Raw genomic sequence first — 15,694 nt, forward strand, 5'->3', positions numbered from 1 at the left:
ATGGAGTTTGGGTTTCATAAGTTTTTAAGCCCATTACTGGGAAGCTGAAGTACTGTTCTATAGGGCAGATGTTCAGCATTCCCCAATGCTGTCAGAACCAGATTAAAATGTAATTGGGAAATATTTAAACGAAAGAAATAAAAACATAAATGTTGCCACTATGTGATTTTCCAAGTCATTATGTACTGGGTGGGATCCTTAGGGAGTTCGATGACACTGTATAGGTATGGCAATAGAAAGAAGTCTGAAAACTATGGAAAAAGAGTTGATTGTCCTTACCATCATGGGTTACCCAGCCTGGGAGTTCCAAGCTATCTAATCAGATTCATCTTGTGGACTAATGCCTTTCAGGCACAGGAGGCACTTTGAAGGTGTGAGGAGATTCTACCCAGAAGAGGGCTGCTTACTGCTTGTGGAATGGGCAAAGCTCCAAGCTCAAGTCAGGGCCTAAATAAAATTGCCAATGGGCAAACAGTTCTCAAAAGAGCAGTCTTTTGACTTACCTTTTCTCCTCTCATGATGTGCTCAGCCCTTCCAAAATACTCCCTGGATTTCTCTACTACAACATCCTGTCCTTGAGCATGCACCTTCCCTACACAGAGACTTGGCCTCTTAGACTTTCTCATTTCTGTCCAGCTCACTTGTCCAGCATCCCATTTCCTCTAGTCCCTGCTCTCTCAGAAACTACATTATGTTGTGCATTAATTCACTAATGGCAAGCTTTCTAAATGCAATATGCTTTTTCAGGGGGGAAAAAATCTGTTCTTTTTGTGAAATCTGCCTTTTTTGCTTTTAAACAACAATTTTCTATTTTCACCACTTTAATGACCTAAAATAATAGATTTAAAGGCTCTTAGAGGCCATGAAAAACAACCTCCTTAGTTTAGATACTGAAACTGATGCAGATAGAAATTAAATAACTTGTCCAGGGTCAAACAACTAATGAGCACAGGAGCAGGGATTTGCACCCTGGTCTTCCAAGTCTGATGCTCTGTCTGCCATTCCTTGTTACCTTTGTATATAGCCAAATAAGCAGCCTGTCAAGTTAGCCCATCGATATCTATATCTTGGCCAAGCATGATAGAAAGATAATCTGGGGAAAGAGGAGGCAAAGTTAGGTGGCTCAGTGGATTGAGAGCCAGGCCTAGATCCAGGAGATCCTGGGTTCAAATTTGGCCTCAGATACTTCCTAGCTCTGGACAAGTCACTTAACTCCCAATGCCTAGCCCTTACTGCTCTTTCTGCCTTGGAACCCATACACAGCATTGATTCTAAGATGGAAATAAGGGGAAGGAAAGGAAGGAGGGAAGGAGAAAAGGGGCAAGGAAAAAAGGAAGGAAAGTAGGTAGGTAGGTAGGTAGGTAGGTAGGTAGGTAGGTAGGTAGGTAGGTAAGTAGGTAGGTAGGTAGATAAGTAGGATAAGAAGATAAAGCTGGGTCCAAAATTGGTCAGGAGAATATTGAGTTAGGTTATATATTTCAAAATTCAATGTCCATTCAGAAATCCCCAAAACTGCCTCTGCAAAAAAAAAAAAAAATCTCCTCCCAGGAAATCTTGGAAAATCAGACTGCCAGTAAAATTAGTTATCAAGAATAGGATAGAATATCAGGCCTAGGATCAAGAGGAAGTGGGTTCAAATCTGGCCTCAGACACTTTCTAGCTGGAGTGACCCTGAGCAAGTCACTTAACTCCAATTGCCTAGCCCTTGCCCTTCTTCTGTCTTAGAATTGAATCTAAGATAGATTTGGAGGTAGGGGTTTAAAGAGAAGAAAAGGAGGGAGAGAAATGCTAATGGGCAATGGAAAGATCTGTGATGGACCTAAGCAGGCTAGATAATTACCAGTGATGAAGTGGAGTGAAAGGCATTGTTAAGATACGCATGCCTGAAAAATCAGGTGGGCTGATCATGCAGTGCAAATGAGAAGAGCCAGACAGCTCAGTATTATTAATATACCAATCAGCACAGTAGTATCACTCATCCCAATGAAATGAAATCACAGGTACACAGCAAGTTGCATATTAAGTGTCCTCCTTACAAAATAAATGCTGGGCAATTAGTCATAGCATCCTTTAAGGCAAAGCCCATGAAAGAAGAAAGAGACTATATTGGGTATCTAAAAAGCAATAGCCTTAAAAGAGAATTGGGATTCATTTCTTGGCTTTTGCATTTACTGATCACTTCACTCTCTGGATGTAGTTTTTTTCCTCATTAACACACCTTGGCATGGTCTCCCTCTTCCTTGACTCAACTCTTTCGTTCCTTCTCTCCTTTATCAACTGTTCCATGGGTCTTTAGTAGACTTTCAGGGTTAATCTAGGTCTAATTCTATCTAATGTTTACTCTACCTTGGTGTTAATAGTTTTGTTTTTAAGAGACCGATTAACACATCTTTTCCAGAATTGTGGTTCATGTATGGAGAGCTTGTAACCTAGGATATGACCATCTAGAGAGGATATGAGAGAATCCAATTCATTCCCTTTGATGCTATTACCCAAGGACTGTTTGAGATGAAAGTTAGAATTTCCCTCTGGGTACCAAATTCAGCACTTTCTCTCGTGTCTTGCTCCTGTCTACTCAACTGGCAACCACAAACCTGAAACCAAGGCTAAGACCTATGGAACTACAAAGCTCCTGGATGGCAGGGGCTGTTTCCTCTTTGACTTAGGTATCACTAGGACCTAATGCAGTTCCTTACATATAGTAGAGATGCTTGATGAATGTTTCTTGGAAATTAAATTCAGAGGAGGTAGCTAGGTATCATAGGTGTTCAAAATTGGCCTCAGATACATCTTAGCTGTGTTACCCTGGGTAAGTCACTTTGCCTACTCCTTGCCTTTTTGTCTTAGGGTTGTTATTAGCACAGAAAGAAAGGATTTTTTCTTTTTTTAAAGAAAAATAACCCTTACCTTCTATCTTAGAATCGAAACTAAGTATCACTTCTAAGGCAGAAGAGCAGTAAGGGCGAGGCAATTAGAGGTGCCTTCCCCAGTCACACAGCTAGGAAGTGTCTGAGGCCACTCTGAGCTCTGGCTCTAAGAAAAAGAAATAAATTCAGAGAGGCAAGAAAGTTCCTGCAGAAAGGCTAAAGGTTGTGGAGAAGAGAGAAATCATAAGAAAATGCATGCAAAGGACAGAAGCTAGAGATGGGTCAGCTGTCAGTCAAATGAAGATTCCTTTTGGAATGTGACTGGGAAAAGTAGTTTGGAGCCAAGCCAACTGCTGGACTTTTTCTGGGCTTCTGGCTGATCTGAAGGAAGAAGCTGGGTTTATCTCTAGGACTTGGGATAATCAAGTTGGAGGTGGCTTGGCTGATTTGAAGGCAGAAGAAGGAAATAGTCCTTATATCTCTCTGACTTGCTCTGTTTCATGGTGGTGACTGAATTGCCATTTCTCTCAATGTCCTCCAACCTAACACTCACTGTAGATAATAGGGAAACCTCCAACCCTCTTACCTTATCCTCTATCTTTTCTGTTTTCTCCGATAAACCCTTACTTGAGATAAAGAAGAGAAATGAGTATTTCCTCTGAAACATCATAGCTCACCCTGAGTGAAGAAGAAGGAGGAAGGGGAAACTGAAAGGAAGAAGAGGGGAGGCAGGGAGATTGGAAGAGGGAATAAAGGGAGGTATAAAGGGAGGAGGATAGGCAAAAAGAAGATCTATTAGTTATCTAGTATCCATCAAAATATACCCTCAAAATATCATCTATTACAAGGTGCACACAGGTGCATGTCAGGAGGTTGAAGGAAATGAAGATCAGGTAAACAAGAGAATAGGCAAGGGATTTACCATTGCTTTAAGCTCTTAAGAAAAGCCACAGGGAAACTTAAAAAAAAAAAAAAGAAAAGCCACAGGGGTCAGCCCTTTGTGAAAGGTTATCAGCACTGGCCACTTATTTACTCAGCTGGTCAGGGACCACCTGCCACCTTGTGTCAGGCAGCCACTTCTGACACATTAGTGACCCTCAGCTCATCCAGTCCTGGAGCTCAGTTTTCATGTTTTTAGTGTCGGAAGCTAAAATATAAAACTAAACACCAACTAAAAGGTCCTTACAAGGAACAGCAGGTCTTAGGAAGTGACCTGAACTGGCATCCCTTTCCAGGGAGTGGCCCTGAGGAGGACGCAGCCACTTATTAACCAAAATGAGTCTTTTTTCCACCCTCCCTACCCAGTCCTCCCACCATTACCACCCACTCTGGGCTGAACCAGTCATCTGCTCATGTCACAATGGTGGCCCGAGAGCTATTCATTGCTTCACTCTCTTTTACAGAGACTCATCTGAACTTGATGATAGAGATAAGAGGAAGAATGAGCAGGGAATAAGTAACTGCCCTCAGAACTATAGAATTGATGTCTTTTTTAAGACCCTAAACTCAAAAGAACAGATTAAGCCTGAGAAAGTCTTCACACCCTGGAGACTTGTTGGCGATTGAGAGGATAGGAGAAAGAGGAAGTAATAGTCCAAGTCAGCGGTCTACAGTATTTTTAGACCCCACAAAGCCTTTTGTCATTTCTCTAGATTTCATTAAAAAACCCAAATCAAAGGAAGCATCCTTGCACATTGGAAAGAGCACTGAATCCAGAATCAGAGGACTTGAAGTCAAATACTGATACTTACTAAGTCACTTAATATCTCTGAATGTCACTTTCCTCATCTGTAGCATGAGGGTGCTAGACTAGATAGTCTCTGAGTTCCCTTCCAGCTTTGGCCTGACCTACAAAACCTGAAATATAGATCATAATCATGCCTACTGACCCCTTTCAAAATCCCAGTTTCCCCAATACTATCCATAAGGTCCACACCCATAATTATGGAGTTTGGAATCATTAAATTTGGAACTCCTTAACCACAACTGATTCTGTGATCACTCATAGAGTACCATATGGGGAATCGGTAGGCAGAAAAACGCAGCATCCAAATTGTGTGTGCGTGTGGAGGGGGAGGGTATATCTAGAAATAGGACTGTAGAATTTGGGTTGGTTTTCTAGTCCAGGAGTAGGAAAAGTGTAACCTCCCTCCTACAGCATTTCTCATAACTCCCAAGGGGACGCCATTGTGAACTAGTGTTAAAATTCAGACCTTTACATGTATCCTGTGCCCCTGTCACAAGTCCTACAAGGAAAACAATGACGTGTGAGCAAAAGCTCTTGATAATTCCATTCCCCAGGTGACTGCAGATTCCTGTTAATGCCTTCTGGTTTTCCCCACTACAGTTCCCTCCAAATGTATTCCATGCTTTAAACTAACAAACTCTAGATTCTGAACAATATCCAGGACTTGCAAACAATCTGCTTTTTTTTTTCAAAACGACCTTCAAATAACTTCACTGGAGGTTTGGTTCAAGGAGGAGGAGCTTTGAAATCATTTTCATTCATATTATATATTTGCTCTCGATTACCCCCGATATGGGGCATCTGAGCTTTGCTAATTATATCCGCCTTCAGACATGCCTATCTCGCATGTGTACCACATTAGAAAATTCACTGAGTCGTTCCTTGTTCAGCCTCGGCATGTGGGATCTGATGTTGCATAATTCAAAGAGGGAGCCGGGACCTCCTAGTCCCGAGAAGCTGCGCTCACTAGTAGCAGGGGGGTAGGGGTGGGGGAGGGTGGTGTTGGAGTCCGTCGTGGCTTGACCCTACCTTGTCAAAAGCAAACACATAAATAACGCGGCTTTAGCTCATCTGAGGACCCACCCCCAAAAAAATTCTTACTCAAAATCTGTGAGCACTAAAGAGGAGGTGGTGGAGGAGGAGGATGCTGTGAATTAAATGCCTACGGGTGGGAGCGAGCCCAAGGGCTGTGAGTAGCCCCCAGTCTATACATCGAGCCTAGGACAACTCGGGGCGGGGGTGTCTGCCATAGAAAGCGAGTTTTGAAAGCCCGCACAGCACCCCTCAGCGCTGACAGGCAGCGATATGAAAAACAGCCAGGACTTACCTAATGATTAACTCGCTCTCCGATCCCTCACTCCCATCCAACATGTGTGCTGAAATGTTGTAGGACGCGTGCGCCGCGCGGGGCTGACCTTAGAGTTTCAGCACTCTGGGTCCCGCCGCTCCAGGAACCTCCCCGGGGGGGACTGACATGTTATCCAGTACGTGCATTCTTGGCTGCAGGAGCTCCCATGTTGTGTTCGGTCTCCTTCCTTCTCCTCCTCCTCCTCTTAGCATTCTCCCGATAGAAAATGCATCGGTGCTTGGCCCCGGGAAGAGAGGAGAGGGAGGGATGCACTTGTCAGGTGGGTGCTTTCCCCGCACCGGATTCCAGTTTCGGAGACCACCCCTTCCTCCCCTTTCTCTGCTGCTGCCGCCACCGCCGACGCCACTGCCGCCTGGGGGAAAAGAGCCCTGGATCCTGAGGCTTGCTTGGGTCCCAGCTCGCAGGAATCTCGCCGCCTGCCAGCGGAGTGAAAAGTTGTTCTGTCCAGTGGATCGTCAAAGTTTAACTTTGAGGGGAGGGAGAAAGTGGGAAGCACATTCAACGCCCGCCCGTTGTCGAGAGAGATCTCCTCTCTCCCCCAGTGGGCCCCGAGCCCAGTGTTTTTATTGATTCCAATCACTGGGGGCTAGCTTGCTCTCAGAAGAAACACTGTGTAATGTGTTCTTTCCTGGCTTTCATTAAAGAAACTCAATGCACTCTGGTCGTGCTGCTGAGCTTGCCTGGCAACCTGCCGACTCTCTGTGGTCCTCCTTTCCCTGGAAGAGCCCCAGCTCGTTGCCTGCTCTCTCCATCCCCCCTCCAACCCCCCTTCCTATGCTCCAGGAAGGATTTCAAAACATCTTACTCCCTGCCTTACCTCTCTCTCTGTCTTCTAAACAAGTACAGTCATAAACAAGGAGCTTGGGGGGGGGGGGTCCCCCTTAATGGAAAGATCTTTTAAAAGTTTGTGCAAGTTAGGATGGTCGTCTTCACCTCTTTCCCCCATAACAGTTTTTATTCCTTTAATATCCTCTGTCTTGAGACCTGATCCAATCCCCTCTCCCTTCCCCGCCCCCTCCAGTGAAGCACCGTGTAAATGTTTGCTTGTCGAATTGTAGTTGAACTGAAACGGGCTTTCCATTCCTCGAGCCCTAAAAAAGGAATTAGGTTAGTTACAAACACCACTCCCCTCCAGAAACACCAAGGATTGTTACATGTGTGTGCTGTGGTCATATAGGATAAAAGCAGGCACATGTCAAAGCCTTGCTGTAATCCAAGGGCCGATTGTTTAATGACACGAGCCAGGGTAGAGCCCTAGATACCAGAGAAGTGTAAATAGTCAGTATATTCTTCTTTCCTTGTTTCTCCCCCTCACCCAAAGCCAAGTAACCAAGAACCCACTATAATAGGTTCCCCTTATTTTACCCCCATGTTCGTATTCATAGCAAAATCACTAAAGGAAGACTTAGGAGGACATTAAGAGATGAAATCCCACTCAAGTGTCTGCCATACCAATAATTCCATTAGTTTTCCTTTGAAAGCAGTTATTCACCAAAGGGAGGAAGAATATTCTGTAAAATGGATCCTCCTCATGTTTCTCTTCTGCTAGTGTGGCAAACATTCCCTGGTCTTCTTCATGGCTACTTATTAGGAAATAGTGATGGTCTCCTCCCCACCCCCCCTCACTATCCCCTTTTAAAGCCAGTTTCTCTCATCTGACATAATGTGTAAAAGTTCTTAACATTAGCATGTGCCTAATTAAGAAAAAACCATGAAGATAGGCCATCTAGAGATGTTAGACACCAGAGCATCCAAGTTTAAACTTGGGATTTTTTTGGCATGTGGAAATTTTTATATTTGTATATATGAACATTTCTGGGTGTCCAGATGCACTCCCCCCCCCCCCCCCCCATAGACAATGGTTGAAAGGCGCCTTTCCTGGATCTGAAAGATACAAAGGCTTGTTCTCATTTAAATCTGGCTTCCTGCAGAACTCGTTTGAGGTTTTTCTGCCTGAGTTGAGTCTATAGAAACCTTTCCAAATCAAGTTAATGTAATTTATTTTCAATGTCTCTTGCCAGCAGTGTAGTAGTAGTAGAAGTTAGTTTCTATTAAAAAGATTTTTTTAAAAAGCAGTATCAGTTTCTTTTGTTTTTCTGCACAAGGTATCGTCTTAAAATATTTTTAGTCAATGAAGTGAAATGTCTTCAGTGTCCCCAGTGCTGGAAGGGTTGTCTTTTGGGGGAAGGGGGAGACAAAAGCTTATGTTTTCAAACTATATAGTGAATGATAGGCAATATTTTTATTGGCCTAAAAGCCAATTGAATTATTTTTATGTGCTTTTAAGTACAACCATAAAGGCTTCTCTAACTGCAGAACAGCTTGTATTGCTGAAGAGATGTTTACTTTAATTTTTAAGTTCACTGGGTAGAACAGTGAAATTTAAGACTTTTTTTTACTTGTATTGACTGTGTTTATTGATGTTAAGCTTTAGGAACACAGAGAAACAAGGACATAAATTCATCATATGGAGCAAGTAGCACTAAGTAGTGATAATTTTCCTATAAGTTGAACTTTATCTGTGTATTGGAAGGTGCCACTCTGCCTCTGCCTATGACAAATACCTATTTGACAAATATCTGCCTATGAAAAATGTTTGTCATTGTTATTGATGTTGGTGATAGTTTTGTTCAGAGTATTCTCCATACAACATGACCTACCACTGGCAAGGTAGAGATTTTTCCCCTAATTGATTGGAAAAGAGCCCAAACCCTAGAGGATTTGATGGGCTTGAAATTACCTAGACTCATGGAGCTGTTTATAAAGGGTCCCTGTTTGATCATTTAGTTTATTCTCTTGCCTCTAAGAAGAATCTATCAAAAGTTACCATGGCAGACACATTATTTTCTCTTTTTTATCTTAAAAAATTCTCCAGGCAGTTCTTCTAGATAGCTAACTCAGGAGTCCTTTCTTTGTAATTTGAATCCATCTCTTTGTTTTATCCTTAGTGGAAATGGAAAAAAGTTCCTCAAATGGGGGAGAGGCACAGAAGAGAGGAGGAGGTGGGGGGGGGGGAGAAGAGAAGATTTAAAAATAAAGAAAAGGAGTGGTGAAGAGGGAAGAAACTGGGAAGGGAAAGACGCAGAGAAAGGGAGTGGTAGAAAGAAGAGGGAAAGGAGGAAGGGAAGGAGAAAGGAGAGGGGGAAGAAGTGAAAAAGAAAGGAGAAAGAGGGAAGGGAGAAAGGAGGATGGGGGAGGGGGTAGAAAGAAGAGAAGAGAATTTTTTTTCCCCTGATGTTAATCTAGTCTGTAAATGAATCCAAAACCTATTTAGTGGGATGGTTGATTTAATTGAAGTTCCAAGTCATTGCCTTTCCTTGGCACTTGATGCCCTTCTTTCCCTCCCTCTTTTCTCTCCCATAATGCCTTCTGTGTGCTAGGACTAGAGTTGGACATGACAGGTAACCCAACTACTGCCTTATACTCATCAGTGATAGTGATCAGACTTAGGAGTTGTCAAAGAAAAACTACAAGCTGTTGGTATCTTTTCTTGCAGTTTTATATCATTTCAAGCTCTCAAATCCAAGGTAAAACAGCTTGGGTTTTTATTCATAGTTTTTATTCTATTCCTATGTTTCTTTCAAGAATTTAGTGTTTGGACACATGTAAAACCCAGTGGAATTTCGAGTTGGCTATGGGAGAGGGGTGGGAAAGAACATGAATCTTGTAAGCATGGACAAATATTCTAAATTAATTAATTAAATAAACATTTCCCATAACTTAGTGTTCAGAAAGTTCTTTACAAGTTTTTATACAACCTCAAACTTGAAAGTTTTGGAGATACATATAATAATGGTAAACATGTCAAAACTGTTATTTACTAATTAAAACCTCATTCTTTGTGGGAATATAGAGCCAGAAATGGCCACAAATGGAGAATGTTCTCAACAAGATGGAAAATTGGACTGTATCTCCAACAATGATAGCTAAGTTGAAGCCTGTAGATCTGAGTTGTTTTGTCTTAAAGCATATTTCTTCTGTTTTCATAGGAGTTGTAACTCACATTCAGCCAGATTTATTCACTGTTAAGGATGCATGAGAACTTTATAAATACGTTATAGTTAGCATAATCCTGCAGTTTTGTCTCCTTAGTCAGACTGTGGCATCCCCCCCTTCACACCCACACCCTTGACATTGGGTGGTCCCTTTGACATACCTCTCTCCTTCCTTCCCATCCTTCCCGGCTTGGGCCTTTTCCCCTGCACTCTCTCCTCATATGTTCTGATGCTGAAACCAATAGGACTCCTGGAACACAGAGACTTAGTATTGCCCATAGACCAGCTCCCTGGGCCAGTCTCTGAGTGTTGGACTCCACCAATCTCCTTATGTTGTTATGGAGTGCTTTAATATTCCTCAGATTAGCTTTCCTGCTTTTGGGGGAGGGAGGAGGACTGGATGGAGGAGGGGAGAGATTAATGAAGTCAATAACATAAGTCACACCCAACCCCAAACAGAAATACTGGGACACTTGCAACCCAAGGGAAGTGTAACATGAGAATTGGAATGGGTTTGGCAAGGGGAATTGGTAACATCCTCCAGCAATATGATATATGGATGAGAAAATGCAGCAGCAACCGCAGCCTTGGATGATTAGAACCCTAGAGCCTCAATATGGAGCAGTTATTTGCTATCCATTTATCTCCAAATTAGAGCTCTTCTTATTTATACCCATAGGGCTTCTGCCCCTAAAGATGGTGGTACGGATACTTAGTATCCATTCTAAGATGGAAGGTAAGGGTTAAAAAATTAGCAACATCAAAACAGACATAGAGTGAGATGACAGCAAATTGTAAAAATTGCAGTGGTGGTGAGAGTTGTAGTAGTGGTCCTTGTTCCTTCCAAGTCTATACATTCAGGTGTCAAGTCATGCTCAAGAAGCATTCATTGGAGCAGCTAGGTAGCACAGTGGATAAAGTGCTAGGCCTGGAGTTTGGAGGTCCTGGGTTCAAATTTGGATTCAGACACTAGCTATGTAACCCTGGTTAAGTCACTTATCCCTGATTCTGTCTTAAATTTTGACATTAAGACAAGGCAAGGGTTTAAAAAAGAAGAAAATGAAGCATTTATTAAGCAGTTACAGTGCTGAGGATGCCAAAAGAGAAAAAAGAACAGCCCCTGCTCTCAAGGAGCTCACAGTCTAGTGAAGGGAACAGTATTAGCAATAGAGAAGGATTATTAGCAGTAAGTGCTGGGATGAGTCAGGTGATGTTTTCCTCATTAAGGTCAGACCATCTTTAATGGCAAGATAATACCAAGGCAGAAAAATGGTAAGGGCTAGGCAATTGGGATTAAGTGACTTGCCCAGGGTCTCACTAGGTAGGAAGTATCTGAGGCCAGGTTTGAATGTGTCTCTATGCCTGGCTCTCAAGTCCCCTAAGCTACCTAGTTGCCCCTTGGTGTTGCTTAAAGGGTCCAGAATGCCTTTTGAAAAAAATAATTCTTTGCTTGCAACTCAGTGCAGTCTCATTTTTGGTAGACCCTATCCTGGCTAACCCCCAAATGCATTGATGTCTGTTCTATTTTATGCCTTCTTTATGATGAGGATAGTAGCAAATGGATTTTTTCCTCTTCACTCTAATTCCCATGATCTCCACTTCCCTCAGCCCTAGAAATGCACATCAGTTAAAAAAAAAACAAAACACAACAATGCAAATAGTGTATACCTTTCTATCATTAAAAAATGTCATCTTTCACCATCCATTTTATGCTTCTGATAGTGTTGGGAATGATGAGAGGCCTACTTTTATCCTGCCTTCAACCTTAGATCCAACCCAGAATTGTTTCTCAAAGCTAGCTTTTCATTCATTATCTCTTAGTGTGGAGTGGAATCAGTTAATAGAGTCTGGATGGATAAGAGAACAGAAGAATTTCCTTTCACTATTGTGACAGCTGCTCATCTGCCCAATGTCATTACTAATGGCAGCTTCATTTCCCTCTTATACAGTTTTTGGTAGCATACTCTTCCTTTTCAGAAGAGGTCCAGAGAGGTGAAATGTTTAGATTAAAGTCACACAGCAAATTAGTGCAGAAGTGGCACTAGAATTCATGGCCTGTCTAAATCCTTCCTTCCTTCCTTCCTTCCTTCTTCCTTCCTTCCTTCCTTCCCTCCCTCTCTCCCTCTCTCCCTCTCTCTCTCTCTTTCTTTCTCTTTCTTTCTTTCTTTCTTCTTCTTTCTTTCTTTCTTTCTTTCTTTCTTTCTTTCTTTCTTTCTTTCCTTTCTTTCTTTCTTTCTCTCTCTCTCTCTCTCTCTCTCTCTCTCTCTCTCTCTCTCTCGTCTCTCTCTCTCTCTCTCTCTCTCTCTCTCTCTCTCTCTCTCTCTCTCTCTCTCTCTCTCTCCCCCTTCCTCCCCCTCCCTCCCCTCCCCTCCCTCCCTCCATTCTCCTGCTCCCTTCCTTCAGAGCTTTTCAGTTTTTTAAAAAACCCTTACCTTCTGTCTTAGAATCAATACTAAAGGGGGCAGCTGGGTAGCTCAGTGGCTTGAGAGCCAGGCCTAGAGACGGGAGGTCCTGGGTTCAAATCTGGAATGAGATACTTCCCAGCTGTGTGCCCCTGGGCAAGTCACTTAACCCCCATTGCCTAGCCCTTACCACTCTGCTGCCTTGGAGCCAATACACAGTATTGACTCCAAGATGGAAGGTAAGGGTTTAAAAAAAAAAAGAATCAATACTAAATATTGGTTACAAGAGCAGTAAGGGCTAGGCAACTGGGATTAAATAACTTGCCCAGAGGTCACATTTTTACCCAAACTTCCTATCTCCACACCTGTCTTTCTATCTATTGAGCCACCTAGCTGGCTTCCCTTAAAGGATTTTCAGATTTAAAAAAAAATTAAAGGTATTAAGGTTTTAAAAAACATCCTTGTCACTTCCCAGTGACCTATCTTCACTCTTCCCACACAGGTATACTCCAAGCTCATATTACAAGAAGAAGAGTTAAACAAAACAAATGAACACACTGGTGTTACCTGGCATTGGCCTTTTTCTGCATTTGTAATTTAACACCCAAAAAGAGGAGGCATGCACCCATCATACCTCTGAAGCCAGGAATGGTCACTGCAAATAGTTCTGACTTCTGTAGTTTTATTTTACATTCCTAAAGCTCCTTACATTTTATGAAAACCAATGTGTATTCATTGAAGTTGTCCCTGCTAGCCTAAGACAACCATGACCAGCAAAGATCATAAATTTGGTTTTTCTTTTCCCAGTTAGTCCTGGGCTTACTTTGGTCATGGTCCCACTACTCCTTTCACTATTATGATAGCATGAGCTGTCCATTGCTAATGGTGCCCAATCTCTGTTTTCTCCCGAGAGCAATGGTAAATATAAGAAATCATAGACAATGCTTTTTTCAATTTTTATTTTTGGTTCCAAATTCTATTCCTCTTTTATCCTTTTAGAAGGCAAGAAATAAGATACCCATTATACATATGAAGTAAAAAGGCATTGGAAATGGTAAAAACATAGACAATATTTTAAAAGAAATTTTGTTTTCAGTTCCCAATTTTTCCTCTCTCTTTACCCCCTCTCCCACCCATTGAGAAAGTAAGAAATATTATTTATAGTTATACAAATACATTCTACATGTGAAGTAAAAATGCATGGGAAATAGTAAGAGCATAGACAATTTTTAAAAGTTGATTTGCAGTTCTAAATTCTCTGCCTCTCTTCAATACTCTCCTATCCACTAAGAAAACAAAAAATATTATTTGTAAGTATAAATATATAATCTACTCCATATATGAAGTAAAAAAGCATAAGAAATATTAAAAACATAGATAACTTTAAGATTTTAATTTTCATTCCAAATTCTCTCCCTCCCTTCTATCCTCCCTCCCACTGAGAAAGTAAGAAATATTGTTTATAATTATATATATATATTCTACAAAAAGCATAGACAATATAAAAATCATAGACCTAGCTAAGATTGCATCCTTCACCATCCTCTATACCACAAGGCCACAAACAGAAGATTAGAATCTGTTGGCATAACTGGAAGCTTTTATTTCTAAGTAGAGAGATAAACTTTGGTTCCAGAGGTAGATCTGCCCCTGACTTCATAAACTTGAGCAGGTTACTTATCTCTTTGGTTCCCTTTTTTCTCATCTAAACAACTAGGAGACTGGATAAAATGAAAATCGAATGTCTCATCCCTACTCAGGGCCTTTATTACACCCATGTCATTGAGACTTAAGGAAAATGACAAATTGCTACTCTATACCAAAAAAGAAATTGAGAAACCCTATCTTAAAGAGAGTTTGACTAAATTCACCATTCTTACCATCACTATCAACATAGCTGAGGACTATTCACTATTGGAGGGATATTTCTGTTACAAGATATGGGCATCATACAAATATTTGTCTTTGACTCTCACCAGCAGCAGCAGAATTACTAAGAGAGATTCTTAGAATATGACAATTGGAAGAAACTTGTGAAATCTTGGCAGCCCCTTCCTTTTTACCAAATGACCATATTAAGCCTGGAAGCAACCTTAAGGTTGAGGAAGCCAAAATAAAGAAGTTTTCCAAGTGGCAGAGCAAGGATTAGAACCTAAGTCTCCTTAATATCTGCATTTAGTGTATTTGCCAGTATACCAAACATACTTAGAACCATAGATATTTAGAATTTGAAGGGGCCTCAGGGATCATCAAAGCAGAATGTCAGGGGCTTAGTTCTATTCCTAACCTGGTGATACATGTCTTTGTTTTCTCTTTTAAAGGAAGTAAACAAATTTTCTGAGCAAAAAAAGGTGGGGGTGGGGTGGGCAAGGTAGGTGGTTCAGGGGAGAGAAAGCTAGGCCTGGAGATGGGAGGTCCTGAGTTCAAATTTGGTCTCAGATACTTCTTAGCTGTTGACCCTGAGCAAATTCATTTAACCCTTATTGCCTAGCTCTTACTGCTCTTCTGACTTGGAAGTGATACTTAGTCTTGATTCCAAGACAGAAAATAAAGAAAATGTTCTTTTTAAAAAGAAAAAAAAATAGAGGGGCAATGTAGGTGGCTCAGTGGATTAAGAGCAAGGCCTAGAGATGGGAGATCCTGTGTTCAAATGTGGTTTCAGTTACCTCAGCTATGTGACCTTGGGCTAGTCATTTAACGCCCCCTTGCCTGACCCTTACACCTCTTCTGCCTAGGAAACAGTATAGGTGTATTGATTCTAAAATGAAAGATAGGGGACAGAGGGAGGAAGGAAGGAAAAAAAGAAATAGAATGTCAGTCACTTAAGAGTGTCTGAAACATTAACACCTAGTAGAGTATGCTGCACTTAGTGGGAATTTAAGACTTTTAAAAATTGAAACCAAAATTGGATTCCTCATCTTTTATTCCTTCTCATATTGCCCAGAAGAGTACACTTTATGCCTTATATGTACAAGGAGAACACCCTAGTTTTTATTTTATTTTATTTTTTTAATTTTATTTAGTCAATTTCAAACATTATTCCTTGGTTACAAAAATCATTTTCTATTCCTCCCTCCCCTTCCCCTGCCTTTCCCATAGCCGACGTGCAATTCCACTGGGTTTTACATGTGTCCTTGATCAGAACCCATTTCCGTGATGTTGTTGTTTGCACTAGGGTGTTCATTCAGAGTCTACATCCCCAATCATATCCCTTCGACCAATGTAGTCAAGCAGTTGTTTTTCTTCTGTGTTTCTACTCCCACAGTTTTTCCTCTGAATGTGGATAGTGTTCTTTCTTGTAGATCCCTCCAAGC

General features: G+C 41.5%; 2 protein-coding genes across 6 annotated transcripts in view; one reads left to right on the forward strand and one right to left on the reverse strand.

Moving 5' to 3' along the window:
* Window positions 1-7,074, reverse strand: part of GPR146 (G protein-coupled receptor 146) — a 91,842-nt gene extending 84,768 nt beyond the window's left edge. Inside the window, exon 1 of one of the 3 annotated variants that reach the window (XM_007498312.3) lies at window positions 5,942-7,074. The gene's annotated coding sequence lies outside the window, so the exon portion shown is untranslated. The remainder of the gene's footprint in view (window positions 1-5,941) is intronic. The other 2 variants (XM_007498316.3, XM_007498315.3) reach the window with 2 other exon arrangements.
* C7H7orf50 (chromosome 7 C7orf50 homolog) overlaps window positions 1-15,694 on the forward strand; it is a 388,436-nt gene that overhangs the window by 251,999 nt on the left and 120,743 nt on the right. The window lies entirely within an intron of this gene.

Source organism: Monodelphis domestica, chromosome 7 (assembly GCF_027887165.1).
Source record: "Monodelphis domestica isolate mMonDom1 chromosome 7, mMonDom1.pri, whole genome shotgun sequence".
Classification (NCBI taxonomy): Eukaryota; Metazoa; Chordata; class Mammalia; order Didelphimorphia; family Didelphidae; genus Monodelphis; species Monodelphis domestica.